The sequence below is a fragment of the Canis aureus genome, chromosome 7 (genome assembly GCF_053574225.1).
Source record: "Canis aureus isolate CA01 chromosome 7, VMU_Caureus_v.1.0, whole genome shotgun sequence".
Classification (NCBI taxonomy): Eukaryota; Metazoa; Chordata; class Mammalia; order Carnivora; family Canidae; genus Canis; species Canis aureus.
The window spans coordinates 74,950,745-74,968,663 of record NC_135617.1 but is presented as its reverse complement, the minus strand read 5'-3'; positions in this window follow the sequence as shown (position 1 = coordinate 74,968,663).

The window sequence follows — 17,919 nt, the reverse complement described above, 5'->3', positions numbered from 1 at the left end:
GTCCAAAACCATCTTTCTTCTGAGAGTTGAGCTCAGCCTCAGTCCCTCACAGTTCCACACTGCCTGCAGAGTGAGTTTCGCAGGTCTTCAGCAGAGACGTTTGCCAGAGGCTTCTGAGACGAAGGGTAACAATGCAGACCTGGAGGGTATCCCCAGGTGCAGTAGACTGGTAATCTTGGAACCTCCTGACTCAGAATACTGCTACATTCTCAATGCCATAGGAATGCAGCTAGGTGACAGCTGGCTTCAAGACATGCTTCCCTGTGAGAGCTGAGGACAGGGCAGAACCCTTCCGCATGCTGCCTGACTGTAGGAGTAGCTGCTAACATCCTAATGTTAGTTGCTGGGAGAGGTTGCGGGAAAAGCATGTGTGAGCACTGGGCCTGAACTCCCGTGTATCTGAGTTGAATACAGCGATTTCCAACGACTTTCCTCAACCAGAGTGTAGCTAGCTTCTAAATCCCATGTACGAGCGGGTAGCAGACATCTGCCTCCCATGCATACACACTTCTGAGAGTTGAGCTTAAGGCCTGTACCTCCACATCCAGCCTGCTGGTACCCATGGCTTCTAAAAGGCCTAGGCTCGCTGTTTGACGGAAGTGCTGGGAGAGGTAATTGGAAACTCCCGGCACACAAGACGAGTGCCTCCAAGCTCAATTCACGATTTCCCAGTAATTCTTGTGGTAGACAAGTGCTACATACTAAGTTCCATATGTGAGAAGGTAGCTGAACGCCTTGTCCAAAAGCATCTTACTTCTGAGAGTTGAGCACACCCTCAGTCCCTCACACTTCCACACTGCCTGCAGAGTGAGTTTCACACGTCTTCACCAGAGACGATTGCCAGAGGCTTCTGAGTACAAGTTAACAATGCAGACATGGGGATCCCTGGGTGGCGCAGCGGTTTGGCGCCGGCCTTTGGCCCAGGGCGCGATCCTGGAGACCCGGGATCGAATCCCGCGTCGGGCTCCCGGTGCATGGAGCCTGCTTCTGTCTCTCCCTCTCTCTCTCTCTCGCTCTGTGTGTGTGTGACTATCATAAATAAATAAAAATTAAAAAAAAAAAAAAAAACAATGCAGACCTGGAGTGTATCCCCAGGTGCAGTCGACTGGTAATCTTGGAACCTCCTGACTCAGAATACTGCTACCTTCTCACTGCCATAGGAATGCAGCTAGTTGACAGCTAGCTGGCTTCAAGACATGCTTCCCTGAGAGAGCTGAGGACAGGGCAGATCCCTCCCGCATGCTGCCTGACTGTAGGAGTAGCTGCTAACATCCTAATATTAGTGGCTGGGAGAGGTTGCGGGAAAAGCATGTGTGAGCACTGGGCCTGAACTCCCGTGAATCTGAGTTGAATACAGCGATTTCCAACGGCTTTCCTCAACCAGAGTGTAGCTAGGTTCCAAATCCCATGTTCGAGCGGGTAGCAGACATCTGCCTCCCATGCATACACACTTCTGAGAGTTGAGCTTATGGCCTGTACCTCCACATCCAGCCTGCTGGTACCCTTGGCTTCCAAAAGGCCTAGGCTCGCTGTTTTACGGAAGTGCTGGGAGAGGTAATTGGAATCACCCGGCACACAAGACTAGTGCCTCCAAGCTCAGTTCAGCGATTTCCTAGTAATTCCTGTGGTAGACTGGTGCTACATACTAAGTTCCATACGTGAGAGGGTAGCTGAACGCCTTGTCCAAAACCATCTTACTTCTGAGAGTTGAGCTCAGCCTCAGTCCCTCACAGTTCCACACTGCCTGCAGAGTGAGTTTCGCAGGTCTTCAGCAGAGACGTTTGCCAGAGGCTTCTGAGACGCAGGGTAACAATGCAGACCTGGAGGGTATCCCCAGGTGCAGTAGACTGGTAATCTTGGAACCTCCTGACTCAGAATACTGCTACCTTCTCACTGCCATAGGAATGCAGCTAGTTGACAGCTAGCTGGCTTCAAGACATGCTTCCCTGAGAGAGCTGAAGACAGGGCAGAACCTTCCCGCATGCTGCCTGACTGTAGGAGTAGCTGCTAACATCCTAATGTTAGTGGCTGGGAGAGGTTGCGGGAAAAGCATGTGTGAGCACTGGGCCTGAACTCCCGTGTATCTGAGTTGAATACAGCGATTTCCAACGGCTTTCCTCAACCAGAGTGTAGCTAGGTTCCAACTCCCATGTCCGAGTGGGTAGCAGACATCTGCCTCCCATGCATACACACTTCTGAGAGTTGAGCTTATGGCCTGTACCTCCACATCCAGCCTGCTGGTACCCTTGGCTTCTAAAAGGCCTAGGCTCGCTGTTTGACGGAAGTGCTGGGAGAGGTAAATGGAATCTCCCGGCACACAAGACGAGTGCCTCCAAGCTCAATTCACGATTTCCCAGTAATTCTTGTGGTAGACAGGTGCTACATACTAAGTTCCATATGTGAGATGGTAGCTGAACGCCTTGTCCAAAAGCATCTTACTTCTGAGAGTTGAGCCCACCCTCAGTCCCTCACAGTTCCACACTGCCTGTAGATTGAGTTTCACACGTCTTCACCAGAGACGATTGCCATAGGCTTCTGAGTACAAGTTAACAATGCAGACCTGGAGGGTATCTCCAGGTGCAGTAGAGTGGTAATCTTGGAACCTCCTGACTCAGAGTACTGCTACCTTCTCACTGCCATAGGAATGCAGCTAGTTGACAGCTGGCTTCAAGACATGCTTCCCTGTGAGAGCTGAGGACAGGGCAGAACCCTCCCGCATCCTGCCTGACTGTAGGAGTAGCTGCTAACATCCTTATGTTAGTGGCTGTGAGAGGTTGCGGGAAAAGCATGTGTGAGCACTGGGCCTGAACTCCCGTGTATCTGAGTTGAATACAGCGATTTCCAATGGCCTACTTCAATCACAGTGTAGCTAGGTTCCAACTCCCATGTCCGAGCGGGTAGCAGACATCTGCCTCCCATGCATACACACTTCTGAGAGTTGAGCTTATGGCCTGTACCTCCACATCCAGCCTGCTGGTACCCTTGGCTTCTAAAAGGCCTAGGCTCGCTGTTTGACCGAAGTGCTGGGAGAGGTAATTGGAATCACCCGGCACACAAGACTAGTGCCTCCAAGCTCAGTTCAGCGATTTCCTAGTAATTCCTGTGGTAGACTGGTGCTACATACTAAGTTCCATACGTGACAGGGTAGCTGAACGCCTTGTCCAAAACCATCTTACTTCTGAGAGTTGAGCTCACCCTCAGTCCCTCACAGTTCCACACTGCCTGCAGAGTGAGTTTCGCAGGTCTTCAGCAGAGACGTTTGCCAGAGGCTTCTGAGACACAGGGTAACAATGCAGACCTGGAGGGTATCCCCAGGTGCAGTCGACTGGTAATCTTGGAACCTCCTGACTCAGAATACTGCTACCTTCTCACTGCCATAGGAATGCAGCTAGTTGACAGCTAGCTGGCTTCAAGACATGCTTCCCTGGGAGAGCTGAGGACAGGGCAGAACCCTCCCGCATGCTGCCTGACTGTAGGAGTAGCTGCTAACATCCTAATGTTAGTGGCTGGGAGAGGTTGCGGGAAAAGCATGTGTGAGCACTGGGCCTGAACTCCCGTGTATCTGAGTTGAATACAGCGATTTCCAACGGCTTTCCTCAACCAGAGTGTTGCTATGTTCCAAATACCATGTACGAGCGGGTAGCAGACATCTGCCTCCCATGCATACACACTTCTGAGAGTTGAGCTTATGGCCTGTACCTCCACATCCAGCCTGCTGGTACCCTTGGCTTCTAAAAGGCCTAGGCTCGCTGTTTGACGGAAGTGCTGGGAGAGGTAATTGGAATCTCCCGGCACACAAGACGAGTGCCTCCAAGCTCAATTCACGATTTCCCAGTAATTCTTGTGGTAGACAGGTGCTACACGCTAAGTTCCATATGTGAGATGGTAGCTGAACGCCTTGTCCAAAAGCATATTACTTCTGAGAGTTGAGCACACCCTCAGTCCCTCACACTTCCACACTGCCTGCAGAGTGAGTTTCACACGTCTTCACCAGAGACGATTGCCAGAGGCTTCTGAGTACAAGTTAACAATGCAGACCTGGAGGGTATCTCCAGGTGCAGTAGAGTGGTAATCTTGGAACCTCCTGACTCAGAGTACTGCTACCTTCTCACTGCCATAGGAATGCAGCTAGGTGACAGCTGGCTTCCAGACATGCTTCCCTGTGAGAGCTGAGGACAGGGCAGAACCCTCCCGCGTCCTGCCTGACTGTAGGAGTAGCTGCTAACATCCTAATGTTAGTGGCTGGGAGAGGTTGCGGGAAAAGCATGTGTGAGCACTGGGCCTGAACTCCCGTGTATTTGAGTTGAATACAGCGATTTCCAATGGCCTTCTTCAATCACAGTGTAGCTAGGTTCCAACTCCCATGTTCGAGTGGGTAGCAGACATCTGCCTCCCATGCATATACACTTCTGAGAGTTGAGCTTATGGCCTGTACCTCCACATCCAGCCTGCTGGTACCCTTGGCTTCTAAACGGCCTAGGGTCGCTGTTTGACGGAATGCTGGGAGAGGTAATTGGAATCACCCGGCACACAAGACTAGTGCCTCCAAGCTCAGTTCAGCGATTTCCTAGTAATTCCTGTGGTAGACTGGTGCTACATACTAAGTTCCATACGTGAGAGGGTAGCTGAACGCCTTGTCCAAAACCATCTTACTTCTGAGAGTTGAGCTCACCCTCAGTCCCTCACAGTTCCACACTGCCTGCAGAGTGAGTTTCGCAGGTCTTCAGCAGAGACGTTTGCCAGAGGCTTCTGAGACGCAGGGTAACAATGCAGACCTGGAGGGTATCCCCAGGTGCAGTCGACTGGTAATCTTGGAACCTCCTGATTCAGAATACTGCTACCTTCTCACTGCCATAGGAATGCAGCAAGTTGACAGCTAGCTGGCTTCAAGACATGCTTTCCTGTGAGAGCTGAGGACAGGGCAGAACCCTCCCGCATGCTGCCTGACTGTAGGAGTAGCTGCTAACATCCCTATGTTAGTGGCTGGGAGAGGTTGCGGGAAAAGCATGTGTGAGCACTGGGCCTGAACTCCCGTGTATCTGAGTTGAATACAGCGATTTCCAACGGCTTTCCTCAACCAGAGTGTAGCTATGTTCCAAATCCCATGTACGAGCGGGTAGCAGACATCTGCCTCCCATGCATACACACTTCTGAGAGTTGAGCTTATGGCCTGTACCTCCACATCCAGCCTGCTGGTACCCTTGGCTTCTAAAAGGCCTAGGCTCGCTGTTTGACGGAAGTGCTGGGAGAGGTAATTGGAATCTCCCGGCACACAAGACGAGTGCCTCCAAGCTCAATTCACGATTTCCCAGTAATTCTTGTGGTAGACAGGTGCTACATACTAAGTTCCATATGTGAGATGGTTGCTGAACGCCTTGTCCAAAAGCATCTTACTTCTGAGAGTTGAGCCCACCCTCAGTCCCTCACAGTTCCACACTGCCTGCAGAGTGAGTTTCACACGTCTTCACCAGAGACGATTGCCAGAGGCTTCTGAGTACAAGTTAAGAATGCAGACCTGGAGGGTATCTCCAGGTGCAGTAGAGTGGTAATCTTGGAACCTCCTGACTCAGAGTACTGCTACCTTCTCACTGCCATAGGAATGCAGCTAGTTGACAGCTGGCTTCAAGACATGCTTCCCTGTGAGAGCTGAGAACAGGGCAGAACCCTCCCGCATGCTGCCTGACTGTAGGAGTAGCTGCTAACATCCTTATGTTAGTGGCTGGGAGAGGTTGCGGGAAAAGCAGGTGTGAGCACTGGGCCTGAACTCCCGTGTATCTGAGTTGAATACAGCGATTTCCAATGGCCTTCTTCAATCACAGTGTAGCTAGGTTCCAACTCCCATGTCCGAGTGGGTAGGAGACATCTGCCTCCCATGCATACACACTTCTGAGAGTTGAGCTTATGGCCTGTACCTCCACAGCCACCCTGCTGGTACCCTTGGCTTCTAAAAGGCCTAGGCTCGCTGTTTGACGGAAGTGCTGGGAGAGGTCATTGGAATCACACGGCACACAAGACTAGTGACTCCAAGCTCAGTCCAGCGATTTCCCAGTAATTCTTGTGGTAGACAGGTGCTACATACTAAGTTCATTGTGAGAATGTAGCTGAACGCCTTGTCGAAAAGCATCTTACTTCTGAGAGTTGAGCTTAGCCCTAGTCCCTCACAGTTCCACACTGCCTGCAGAGTGAGTTTCATACGTCTTCACAGGAGACGATTACCGGTGGCTTCTGAGACGCAGGGTAACATGCAGACCTGGAGGGTATCTCCAGGTGCAGTAGAGTGGTAATCTTGGAACCTCCTGACTCAGAGTACTGCTACCTTCTCACTGCCATAGGAATGCAGCTAGTTGACAGCTGACTTCAAGACATGCTTCCCTGTGAGAGCTGAGAGCAGGGCAGAACCCTCCCGCATCCTGCCTGACTGTAGGAGTAGCTGCTAACATCCTAATATTAGTGGCTGGGAGAGGTTGCGGGAAAAGCATGTGTGAGCACTGGGCCTGAACTCCCGTGTATCTGAGTTCAATACAGCGATTTCCAACGGCTTTCCTCAACCAGAGTGTAGCTTGGATCCAAATCCCATGTACGAGCGGGTAGCAGACATCTGCCTCCCATGCATACACACTTCTGAGAGTTGAGCTTATGTCCTGTGCCTCCACATCCAGCCTGCTGGTACCCTTGGCTTCTAAAAGGCCTAGGCTCGCTGTTTGACGGAAGTGTTGGGAGAGGTAATTGGATTCACCCGGCACACAAGACTAGTGCCTCCAAGCTCAATTCACGATTTCCCAGTAATTCTTGTGGTAGACAGGTGCTACATACTAAGTTCCATACGTGAGAAGGTAGCTGAACGACTTGTCCAAAAGCATCTTACTTCTGAGAGTTGAGCTCAGCCTCAGTCCCTCACAGTTCCACACTGCCTGCACAGTGAGTTTCGCCGGTCTTCAGCAGAGACGATTGCCAGAGGCTTCTGAGTACAAGTTAACAAAGCTGACCTGGAGGGTATCTCCAGGTGAAGTAGAGTGGTAATCTTGGAACCTCCTGACTCAGAACACTGCTACATTCTCACTGCCATAGGAATGCAGCTAGTTGACAGCTGACTTCAAGACATGCTTCCCTGTGAGAGCTGAGAACAGGGCAGAACCCTCCCGCATCCTGCCTGACTGTAGGAGTAGCTGCTAACATCCTTATGTTAGTGGCTGGGAGAGGTTGCGGGAAAAGCATGTGTGAGCACTGGGCCTGAACTCCCGTGTATCTGAGTTGAATACAGCGATTTCCAATGGCCTTCTTCAATCCCAGTGTAGCTAGGTTCCAACTCCCATGTCCGAGGGGGTAGCAGACATCTGTCTCCCATGCATACACACTTCTGAGAGTTGAGCTTATGGCCTGTACCTCCACATCCAGCCTGCTGGTACCCTTGGCTTCTAAAAGGCCTAGGCACGCTGTTTGACGGAAGTGTTGGGAGAGGTAAATGGAATCACCCGGCACACAAGACTAGTGCCTCCAAGTTCAGTCCAGCGATTTCCTAGTAATTCCTGTGGTAGACTCCTGCTACAAACTAAGTTCCATACGTGAGAGGGTAGCTGAACGCCTTGTCCAAAAGCATCTTACTTCTGAGAGTTGAGCTCAGCCTCAGTCCCTCACAGTTCCACACTGCCTGCAGAGTGAGTGTGGCGGGTCTTCAGCAGAAACGTTTGCCAGAGGCTTCTGAGACGCAGGGTAACATGCAGACCTGGAGAGTATCCCCAGGTGCAGTAGACTGGTAATCTTGGAACCTCCTGACTCAGAATACTGCTACCTTCTCACTGCCATAGGAATGCAGCTAGTTGACAGCTGGCTTCAAGACATGCTTCCCTGTGAGAGCTGAGGACAGCGCAGAACCCTCCCGCATCCTGCCTGACTGTAGGAGTAGCTGCTAACATCCTAATGTTAGTGGCTGGGAGAGGTTGCGGGAAAAGCATGTGTGAGCACTGGGCCTGAACTCCCGTGTATCTGAGTTGAATACAGCGATTTCCAACGGCTTTTCTCAACCAGAGTGTAGCTAGTTTCCAAATCCCATGTACGAGCGGGTGGCAGACATCTGCCTCCCATGCATACACACTTCTGAGAGTTGAGCTTATGGCCTGTACCTCCACATCCAGCCTGCTGGTACCCTTGGCTTCTAAAAGGCCTAGGCTCGCTGTTTGACGGAAGTGCTGAGAGAGGAAATTGGAATCTCCCGGCACACAAGACGAGTGCCTCCAAGCTCAACTCACGATTTCCCAGTAATTCTTGTGGTAGACAGGTGCTACATACTAAGTTCCATATGTGAGAAGGTAGCTGAACGCCTTGTCCAAAAGCATCTTACTTCTGAGAGTTGAGCTCAGCCTCAGTCCCTCACAGTTCCACACTGCCTGCAGAGTGAGTTTCACACGTCTTCACCAGAGACGATTGCCAGAGGCTTCTGAGTACAAGTTAACAATGCAGAATTGGAGGGTATCTCCAGGTGCAGTTGTGTGGTAATCTTGGAACCTCCTGACTCAGAGTACTGCTACCTTCTCACTGCCATAGGAATGCAGCTAGTTGACAGCTGGCTTCAAGACATGCTTCCCTGTGAGAGCTGAGGACAGGGCAGAACCTCCCGTATCCTGCCTGACTGTAGTAGTAGCTGCTAACATCCTTATGTTAGTGGCTGGGAGAGGTTGAGGGAAAAGCATGTGTGAGCACTGGGCCTGAACTCCCGTGTATCTGAGTTGAATACAGCGATTTCCAATGCCCTTCTTCAATCACAGTGTAGCTAGGTTCGAACTCCCATGTCCGAGTGGGTAGCAGACATCTGCCTCCCATGCATACACACTTCTGAGAGTTGAGCTTATGGCCTGTACCTCCACAGCCAGCCTGCTGGTACCCTTGGCTTCTAAAAGGCCTAGGCTCGCTGTTTGACGGAAATGTTGGGAGAGGTAATTAGAATCACCCGGCACACAAGACTAGTGCCTCCAAGCACAGTCCAGCGATTTCCTAGTAATTCCTGTGGTAGACTGGTGCTACATACTAAGTTCCATACGTGAGAGGGTAGCTGAACGCCTTGTCCAAAAGCATCTTACTTCTGAGAGTTGAGCTCAGCCTCAGTCCCTCACAGTTCCACACTGCCTGCAGAGTGAGTTTCGCAGGTCTTCAGCAGAGACGTTTGCCAGAGGCTTCTGAGACGCAGGGTAACATGCAGACCTGGAGAGTATCCCCAGGTGCAGTAGACTGGTAATCTTGGATCCTCCTGACTCAGAATACTGCTACCTTCTCACTGCCATAGAAATGCAGCTAGTTGACAGCTGGCTTCAAGACATGCTTCCCTGTGAGAGCTGAGGACAGGGCAGAACCCTCCCCATCCTGCCTGACTGTAGGAGTAGCGGCTAACATCCTAATGTTAGTGGCTGGGAGAGGTTGCGGGAAAAGCATGTGTGAGCACTGTGCCTGAACTCCCGTGTATCTGAGTTGAATACAGCGATTTCCAACGGCTTTCCTCAACCAGGGTGTAGCTAGGTTCCAAATCCCATGTACGAGCGGGTAGCAGACATCTCCGTCCCATGCATACACACTTCTGAGAGTTGAGTTTATGGCCTGTACCTCCAGAGCCAGCCTGCTGGTACCCTTGGCTTCTAAAAGGCCTAGGCTCGCTGTTTGACGGAAGTGTTGGGAGAGGTAATTGGAATCTCCCGGCACACAAGACGAGTGCCTCCAAGCTCAATTCACGATTTCCCAGTAATTCTTGTGGTAGACAGGTGCTACATACTAAGTTCTATATGTGAGAAGGTAGCTGAACGCCTTGTCCAAAAGCATCTTACTTCTGAGAGTTGAGCTCAGCCTCAGTCCCTCACAGTTCCACACTGCCTGCAGAGTGAGTTTCACACGTCTTCACCAGAGACGATTGCCAGAGGCTTCTGAGTACAAGTTAACAATGCAGACCTGGAGGGTAACTCCAGGTGCAGTAGAGTGGTAATCTTGGAACCTCCTGACTCAAAATACTGCTACCTTCTCACTGCCATAGGAATGCAGCTAGTTGACAGCTGGCTTCAAGACATGCTTCCCTGTGAGAGCTGAGGACAGGGCAGATCCCTCCCGCATCCTGCCTGACTGTAGGAGTAGCTGCTAACATCCTTATGTTAGTGGCTGGGAGAGGTTGCGGGAAAAGCATGTGTGAGCACTGGGCCTGAACTCCCGTGTATCTGAGTTGAATACAGCGATTTCCAATGGCCTTCTTTAATCACAGTGTAGCTAGGTTCCAACTCCCATGTCCGAGTGGGTAGCAGACATCTGCCTCCCATGCATACACACTTCTGAGAGTTGAGCTTATGGCCTGTACCTCCACATCCAGCCTGCTGGTACCCTTGGCTTCTAAAAGGCCTAGGCTCGCTGTTTGACGGAAGTGCTGGGAGAGGTAATTGGAATCACCCGGCACACAAGACTAGTGCCTCCAAGCTCACTTCAGCGATTTCCTACTAATTCCTGTGGTAGACTGGTGCTACATACTAAGTACCATACGTGAGAGGTTAGCTGAACGCCTTGTCCAAAACCATCTTTCTTCTGAGAGTTGAGCTCAGCCTCAGTCCCTCACAGTTCCACACTGCCTGCAGAGTGAGTTTCGCAGGTCTTCAGCAGAGACGTTTGCCAGAGGCTTCTGAGACGAAGGGTAACAATGCAGACCTGGAGGGTATCCCCAGGTGCAGTAGACTGGTAATCTTGGAACCTCCTGACTCAGAATACTGCTACATTCTCAATGCCATAGGAATGCAGCTAGGTGACAGCTGGCTTCAAGACATGCTTCCCTGTGAGAGCTGAGGACAGGGCAGAACCCTTCCGCATGCTGCCTGACTGTAGGAGTAGCTGCTAACATCCTAATGTTAGTTGCTGGGAGAGGTTGCGGGAAAAGCATGTGTGAGCACTGGGCCTGAACTCCCGTGTATCTGAGTTGAATACAGCGATTTCAAACGACTTTCCTTAACCAGAGTGAGGCTAGGTTCCAAATCCCATGTACGAGCGGGTAGGAGACATCGGCCTCCCATGCATACACACTTCTGAGAGTTGAGCTTATGGCCTGTACCTCCACATCCAGCCTGCTGGTACCCTTGGCTTCTAAAAGGCCTAGGCTCGCTGTTTGACGGAAGTGCTGGGAGAGGTAATTGGAATCTCCCGGCACACAAGACGAGTGCCTCCAAGCTCAATTCACGATTTCCCAGTAATTCTTGTGGTAGTTAGGTGCTACATACTAAGTTCCATATGTGAGAAGGTAGCTGAACGCCTTGTATAAAAGCATCTTACTTCTGAGAGTTGAGCACACCCTCAGTCCCTCACACTTCCACACTGCCTGCAGAGTGAGTTTCACACGTCTTCACCAGAGACGATGCCAGAGGCTTCTGAGTACAAGTTAACAATGCAGACCTGGAGGGTATCTCCAGGTGCAGTAGAGTGGTAATCTTGGAACCTCTTGACTCAGAGTACTGCTACCTTCTCACTGCCATAGGAATGCAGCTAGTTGACAGCTGGCTTCAAGACATGCTTCCCTGTGAGAGCTGAGGACAGGGCAGAACCCTCCCGCATCCTGCCTGACTGTAGGAGTAGCTGCTAACATCCTAATGTTAGTGGCTGGGAGAGGTTGCGGGAAAAGCATGTGTGAGCACTGGGCCTGAACTCCCGTGTATCTGAGTTGAATACAGCGATTTCCAATGGACTTCTTCAATCACAGTGTAGCTAGGTTCCAACTCCCATGTCCGACTGGGTAGCAGACATCTGCCTCCCATGCATAACACTTCTGAGAGTTGAGCTTATGGCCTTACCTCCACATCCAGCCTGCTGGTACCCTTGGCTTCTAAAAGGCCTAGGCTCGCTGTTTGACAGAAATGCTGGGAGAGGTAATTGGAATCACCCGGCACACAAGACTAGTGCCTCCAAGCTCAGTTCAGCGATTTCCTAGTAATTCCTCTGGTAGACTGGTGCTACATACTAAGTTCCATACGTGAGAGGGTAGCTGAACGCCTTGTCCAAAACCATCTTTCTTCTGAGTGTTGAGCTCAGCCTCAGTCCCTCACAGTTCCACACTGCCTGCAGAGTGAGTTTCGCAGGTCTTCAGCAGAGACGTTTGCCAGAGGCTTCTGAGACGCAGGGTAACAATGCAGACCTGGAGGGTATCCCCAGGTGCAGTAGACTGGTAATCTTGGAACCTCCTGACTCAGAATACTGCTACCTTCTCACTGCCATAGGAATGCAGCTAGTTGACAGCTGGCTTCAAGACATGCTTCCCTGTGAGAGCTGAGTACAGGGCAGAACCCTCCCGCATGCTGCCTGACTGTAGGAGTAGCTGCTAACATCCTAATGTTAGTGGCTTGAGAGGTTGCGGGAAAAGCATGTGTGAGCACTGGGCCTGAACTCCCGTGTATCTGAGTTGAATACAGCGATTTCCAACGACTTTCCTCAACCAGAGTGTAGCTAGCTTCTAAATCCCATGTATGAGCGGGTAGCAGACATCTGCCTCCCATGCATACACACTTCTGAGAGTTGAGCTTAAGGCCTGTACCTCCACATCCAGCCTGCTGGTACCCATGGCTTCTAAAAGGCCTAGGCTCGCTGTTTGACGGAAGTGCTGGGAGAGGTAATTGGAAACTCCCGGCACACAAGACGAGTGCCTCCAAGCTCAGTTCACGATTTCCCAGTAATTCTTGTGGTAGACAAGTGCTACATACTAAGTTCCATATGTGAGAAGGTAGCTGAACGCCTTGTCCAAAAGCATCTTACTTCTGAGAGTTGAGCACACCCTCAGTCCCTCACACTTCCACACTGCCTGCAGAGTGAGTTTCACACGTCTTCACCAGAGACGATTGCCAGAGGCTTCTGAGTACAAGTTAACAATGCAGACATGGGGATCCCTGGGTGGCGCAGCGGTTTGGCGCCTGCCTTTGGCCCAGGGCGCGATCCTGGAGACCCGGGATCGAATCCCGCGTCGGGCTCCCGGTGCATGGAGCCTGCTTCTGTCTCTCCCTCTCTCTCTCTCTCGCTCTGTGTGTGTGTGACTATCATAAATAAATAAAAATTAAAAAAAAAAAAAAAACAATGCAGACCTGGAGTGTATCCCCAGGTGCAGCCGACTGGTAATCTTGGAACCTCCTGACTCAGAATACTGCTACCTTCTCACTGCCATAGGAATGCAGCTAGTTGACAGCTAGCTGGCTTCAAGACATGCTTCCCTGAGAGAGCTGAGGACAGGGCAGATCCCTCCCGCATGCTGCCTGACTGTAGGAGTAGCTGCTAACATCCTAATATTAGTGGCTGGGAGAGGTTGCGGGAAAAGCATGTGTGAGCACTGGGCCTGAACTCCCGTGAATCTGAGTTGAATACAGCGATTTCCAACGGCTTTCCTCAACCAGAGTGTAGCTAGGTTCCAAATCCCATGTTCGAGCGGGTAGCAGACATCTGCCTCCCATGCATACACACTTCTGAGAGTTGAGCTTATGGCCTGTACCTCCACATCCAGCCTGCTGGTACCCTTGGCTTCCAAAAGGCCTAGGCTCGCTGTTTGACGGAAGTGCTGGGAGAGGTAATTGGAATCACCCGGCACACAAGACTAGTGCCTCCAAGCTCAGTTCAGCGATTTCCTAGTAATTCCTGTGGTAGACTGGTGCTACATACTAAGTTCCATACGTGAGAGGGTAGCTGAACGCCTTGTCCAAAAGCATCTTACTTCTGAGAGTTGAGCTCACCCTCAGTCCCTCACAGTTCCACACTGCCTGCAGAGTGAGTTTCGCAGGTCTTCAGCAGAGACGTTTGCCAGAGGCTTCTGAGACGCAGGGTAACAATGCAGACCTGGAGGGTATCCGCAGGTGCAGTAGACTGGTAATCTTGGAACCTCCTGACTCAGAATACTGCTACCTTCTCACTGCCATAGGAATGCAGCTAGATGACAGCTGGCTTCAAGACATGCTTCCCTGAGAGAGCTGAGGACAGGGCAGAACCCTCCCGCATGCTGCCTGACTGTAGGAGTAGCTGCTAACATCCTAATGTTACTGGCTGGGATAGGTTGCGGGAAAAGCATGTGTGAGCACAGGGCCTGAACTCCCGTGTATCTGAGTTGAATACAGCGATTTCCAACGACTTTCCTCAACCAGAGTGTAGCTAGGTTCCTAATCCCATTTACGAGCGGGTAGCAGACATCTGCCTCCCATGCATACACACTTCTGAGAGTTGAGCTTATGGCCTGTACCTCCACATCCAGCCTGCTGGTACCCTTGGCTTCTAAAAGGCCTAGGCTCGCTGTTTGACGGAAGTGCTGGGAGAGGTAATTGGAATCTCCCGGCACACAAGAAGAGTGCCTCCAAGCTCTATTCACGATTTCCCAGTAACTCTTGTGGTAGACAGGTGCTACATACTAAGTTCCAATGTGAGAAGGTAGCTGAACGCCTTGTCCAAAAGCATCTTACTTCTTTTTTTTTTTTTTTTTTTTTAGCATCTTACTTCTGAGAGTTGAGCACACCCTCAGTCCCTCAGCATCCACACTGCCTGCAGAGTGAGTTTCACACGTCTTCACCAGAGACGATTGCCAGGGGCTTCTGAGTACAAGTTAACAATGCAGACCTGGAGGATATCTCCAGGTGCAGTAGAGTGGTAATCTTGGAACCTCCTGACTCAGAGTACTGCTACCTTCTCACTGCCATAGGAATGCAGCTAGTTGACAGCTGGCTTCAAGACATGCTTCCCTGTGAGAGCTGAGGACAGGGCAGAACCCTCCCGCATCCTGCCTGACTGTAGGAGTAGCTGCTAACATCCTAATGTTCGTGGCTGGGAGAGGTTGCGGGAAAAGCATGTGTGAGCACTGGGCCTGAACTCCCGTGTATCTGAGTTGAATACAGCGATTTCCAACGACTTTCCTCAACCAGAGTGTAGCTAGGTTCCAAATCCCATGTACGAGGGGGTAGCAGTCATCTGCCTCCCATGCATACACACTTCTGAGAGTTGAGCTTATGGCCTGTACCTCCACATCCAGACTGCTGGTACCCTTCGCTTCTAAAAGGCCTAGGCTCGCTGTTTGACGGAAGTGCTGGGAGAGGTAATTGGAATCTCACGGCACACAAGACGAGTGCCTCCAAGCTCAATTCACGATTTCCCAGTAATTCTTGTGGTAGTTAGGTGCTACATACTAAGTTCCATATGTGAGAAGGTAGCTGAACGCCTTGTCCAAAAGCATCTTACTTCTGAGAGTTGAGCCCACCCTCAGTCCCTCACAGTTCCACACTGCCTGCAGAGTGAGTTTCACACATCTTCACCAGAGACGATTGCCAGAGGCTTCTGAGTACAAGTTAACAATGCAGACCTGGAGGGTATCTCCAGGTGCAGTAGAGTGGTAATCTTGGAACCTCCTGACTCAGAGTACTGCTACCTTCTCACTGCCATAGGAATGCAGCTAGTTGACAGCTGGCTTCAAGACATACTTCCCTGTGAGAGCTGAGGACAGGGCAGAACCCTCCCGCATCCTGCCTGACTGTAGGAGTAGCTGCTAACATCCTTACGTTAGTGGCTGGGAGAGGTTGCGGGAAAAGCATGTGTGAGCACTGGGCCTGAACTCCCGTGTATCTGAGTTGAATACAGCGATTTCCAAGGGCCTTCTTCAATCACAGTGTAGCTAGGTTCCAACTCCCATGTCCGAGTGGGTAGCAGACATCTGCCTCCCATGCATATACACTTCTGAGAGTTGAGCTTATGGCCTGTACCTCCACATCCAGCCTGCTGGTACCCTTGGCTTCTAAACGGCCTAGGCTCGCTGTTTGACGGAATTGCTGGGAGAGGTAATTGGAATCACCCGGCACACAAGACTAGTGCCTCCAAGCTCAGTTCAGCGATTTCCTAGTAATTCCTGTGGTAGACTGGTGCTACATACTAAGTTCCATACGTGAGGGTAGCTGAACGCCTTGTCCAAAACCATCTTACTTCTGAGAGTTGAGCTCACCCTCAGTCCCTCACAGTTCCACACTGCCTGCAGAGTGAGTTTCACAGGTCTTCAGCAGAGACGTTTGCCAGAGGCTTCTGAGACGCAGGGTAACAATGCAGACCTGGAGGGTATCCCCAGGTGCAGTCGACTGGTAATCTTGGAACCTCCTGACTCAGAATACTGCTACCTTCTCACTGCCATAGGAATGCAGCAAGTTGACAGCTAGCTGGCTTCAAGACATGCTTCCCTGAGAGAGCTGAGGACAGGGCAGAACCCTTCCACATGCTGCCTGACTTTAGGAGTAGCTGCTAACATCCTAATGTTAGTGGCTGGGAGAGGTTGCGGGAAAAGCATGTGTGAGCACTGGGCCTGAACTCCCGTGTATCTGAGTTGAATACAGCGATTTCCTACGGCTTTCCTCAACCAGAGTGTAGCTAGGTTCCAAATCCCATGTACGAGCGGGTAGCAGACATCTGCCTCCCATGCATACACACTTCTGAGAGTTGAGCTTATGGCCTGTACCTCCACATCCAGCCTGCTGGTACCCTTGGCTTCTAAAAGGCCTAGGCTCGCTGTTTGACGGAAGTGCTGGGAGAGGTAATTGGAATCTCCCGGCACACAAGACGAGTGCCTCCAAGCTCAATTCACGATTTCCCAGTAATTCTTGTGGTAGACAGGTGCTACATACTAAGTTCCATATGTGAGAAGGTAGCTGAACGCCTTGTCCAAAAGCATCTTACTTCTGAGGGTTGAGCACACCCTCAGTCCCTCACACTTCCACACTGCCTGCAGAGTGAGTTTCACACGTCTTCAGCAGAGACGATTGCCAGAGACTAATGAGTACAAGTTAACAATGCAGACCTGGAGGGTATCTCCAGGTGCAGTAGAGTGGTAATCTTGGAACCTCCTGACTCAGAGTACTGCTACCTTCTCACTGCCATAGGAATGCAGCTAGTTGACAGCTGGCTTCAAGACATGCTTCCCTGTGAGAGCTGAGGACAGGGCAGAACCCTCCCGCATCCTGCCTGACTGTAGGAGTAGCTGCTAACATCCTAATGTTAGAAGCTGGGAGAGGTTGCGGGAAAAGCATGTGTGAGCACTGGGCCTGAACTCCCGTGTATCTGAGTTGAATACAGCGATTTCCAATGGCCTTCTTCAATCACAATGTAGCTATGTTCCAACTCCCATGTCCGAGCGGGTAGCAGACATCTGCCTCCCATGCATACACACTTCTGAGAGTTGAGCTTATGGCCTGTACCTCCACATCCAGCCTGCTGGTACCCTTGGCTTCTAAAAGGCCTAGGCTCGCTGTTTGACGGAAGTGCTGGGAGAGGTAATTGGAATCACCCGGCGCACAAGACTAGTGCCTACAAGCTCAGTTCAGCGATTTCCTAGTAATTCCTGTTGTAGACTGGTGCTACATACTAAGTTCCATACGTGAGAGGGTAGCTGAACGCCTTGTCCAAAACCATCTTACTTCTGAGAGTTGAGCTCACCCTCAGTCCCTCACAGTTCCACACTGCCTGCAGAGTGAGTTTCGCAGGTCTTCAGCAGAGACGTTTGCCAGAGGCTTCTGAGACGCAGGGTAACAATGCAGACCTGAAGGGTATCCCCAGGTGCAGTCGACTGGTAATCTTGGAACCTCCTGACTCAGAATACTGCTACCTTCTCACTGCCATAGGAATGCAGCAAGTTGACAGCTAGCTGGCTTCAAGACATGCTTCCCTGTGAGAGCTGAGGACAGGGCAGAACCCTCCCGCATCCTGCCTGACTGTAGGAGTAGCTGCTAACATCCTTATGTTAGTGGCTGGGAGAGGTTGCGGGAAAAGCATGTGTGAGCACTGGGCCTGAACTCCCGTGTATCTGAGTTGAATACAGCGATTTCCAATGGCCTTCTTCAATCACAGTGTAGCTAGGTTCCAACTCCCATGTCCGAGTGGGTAGCAGACATCTGCCTCCCATGCATATACACTTCTGAGAGT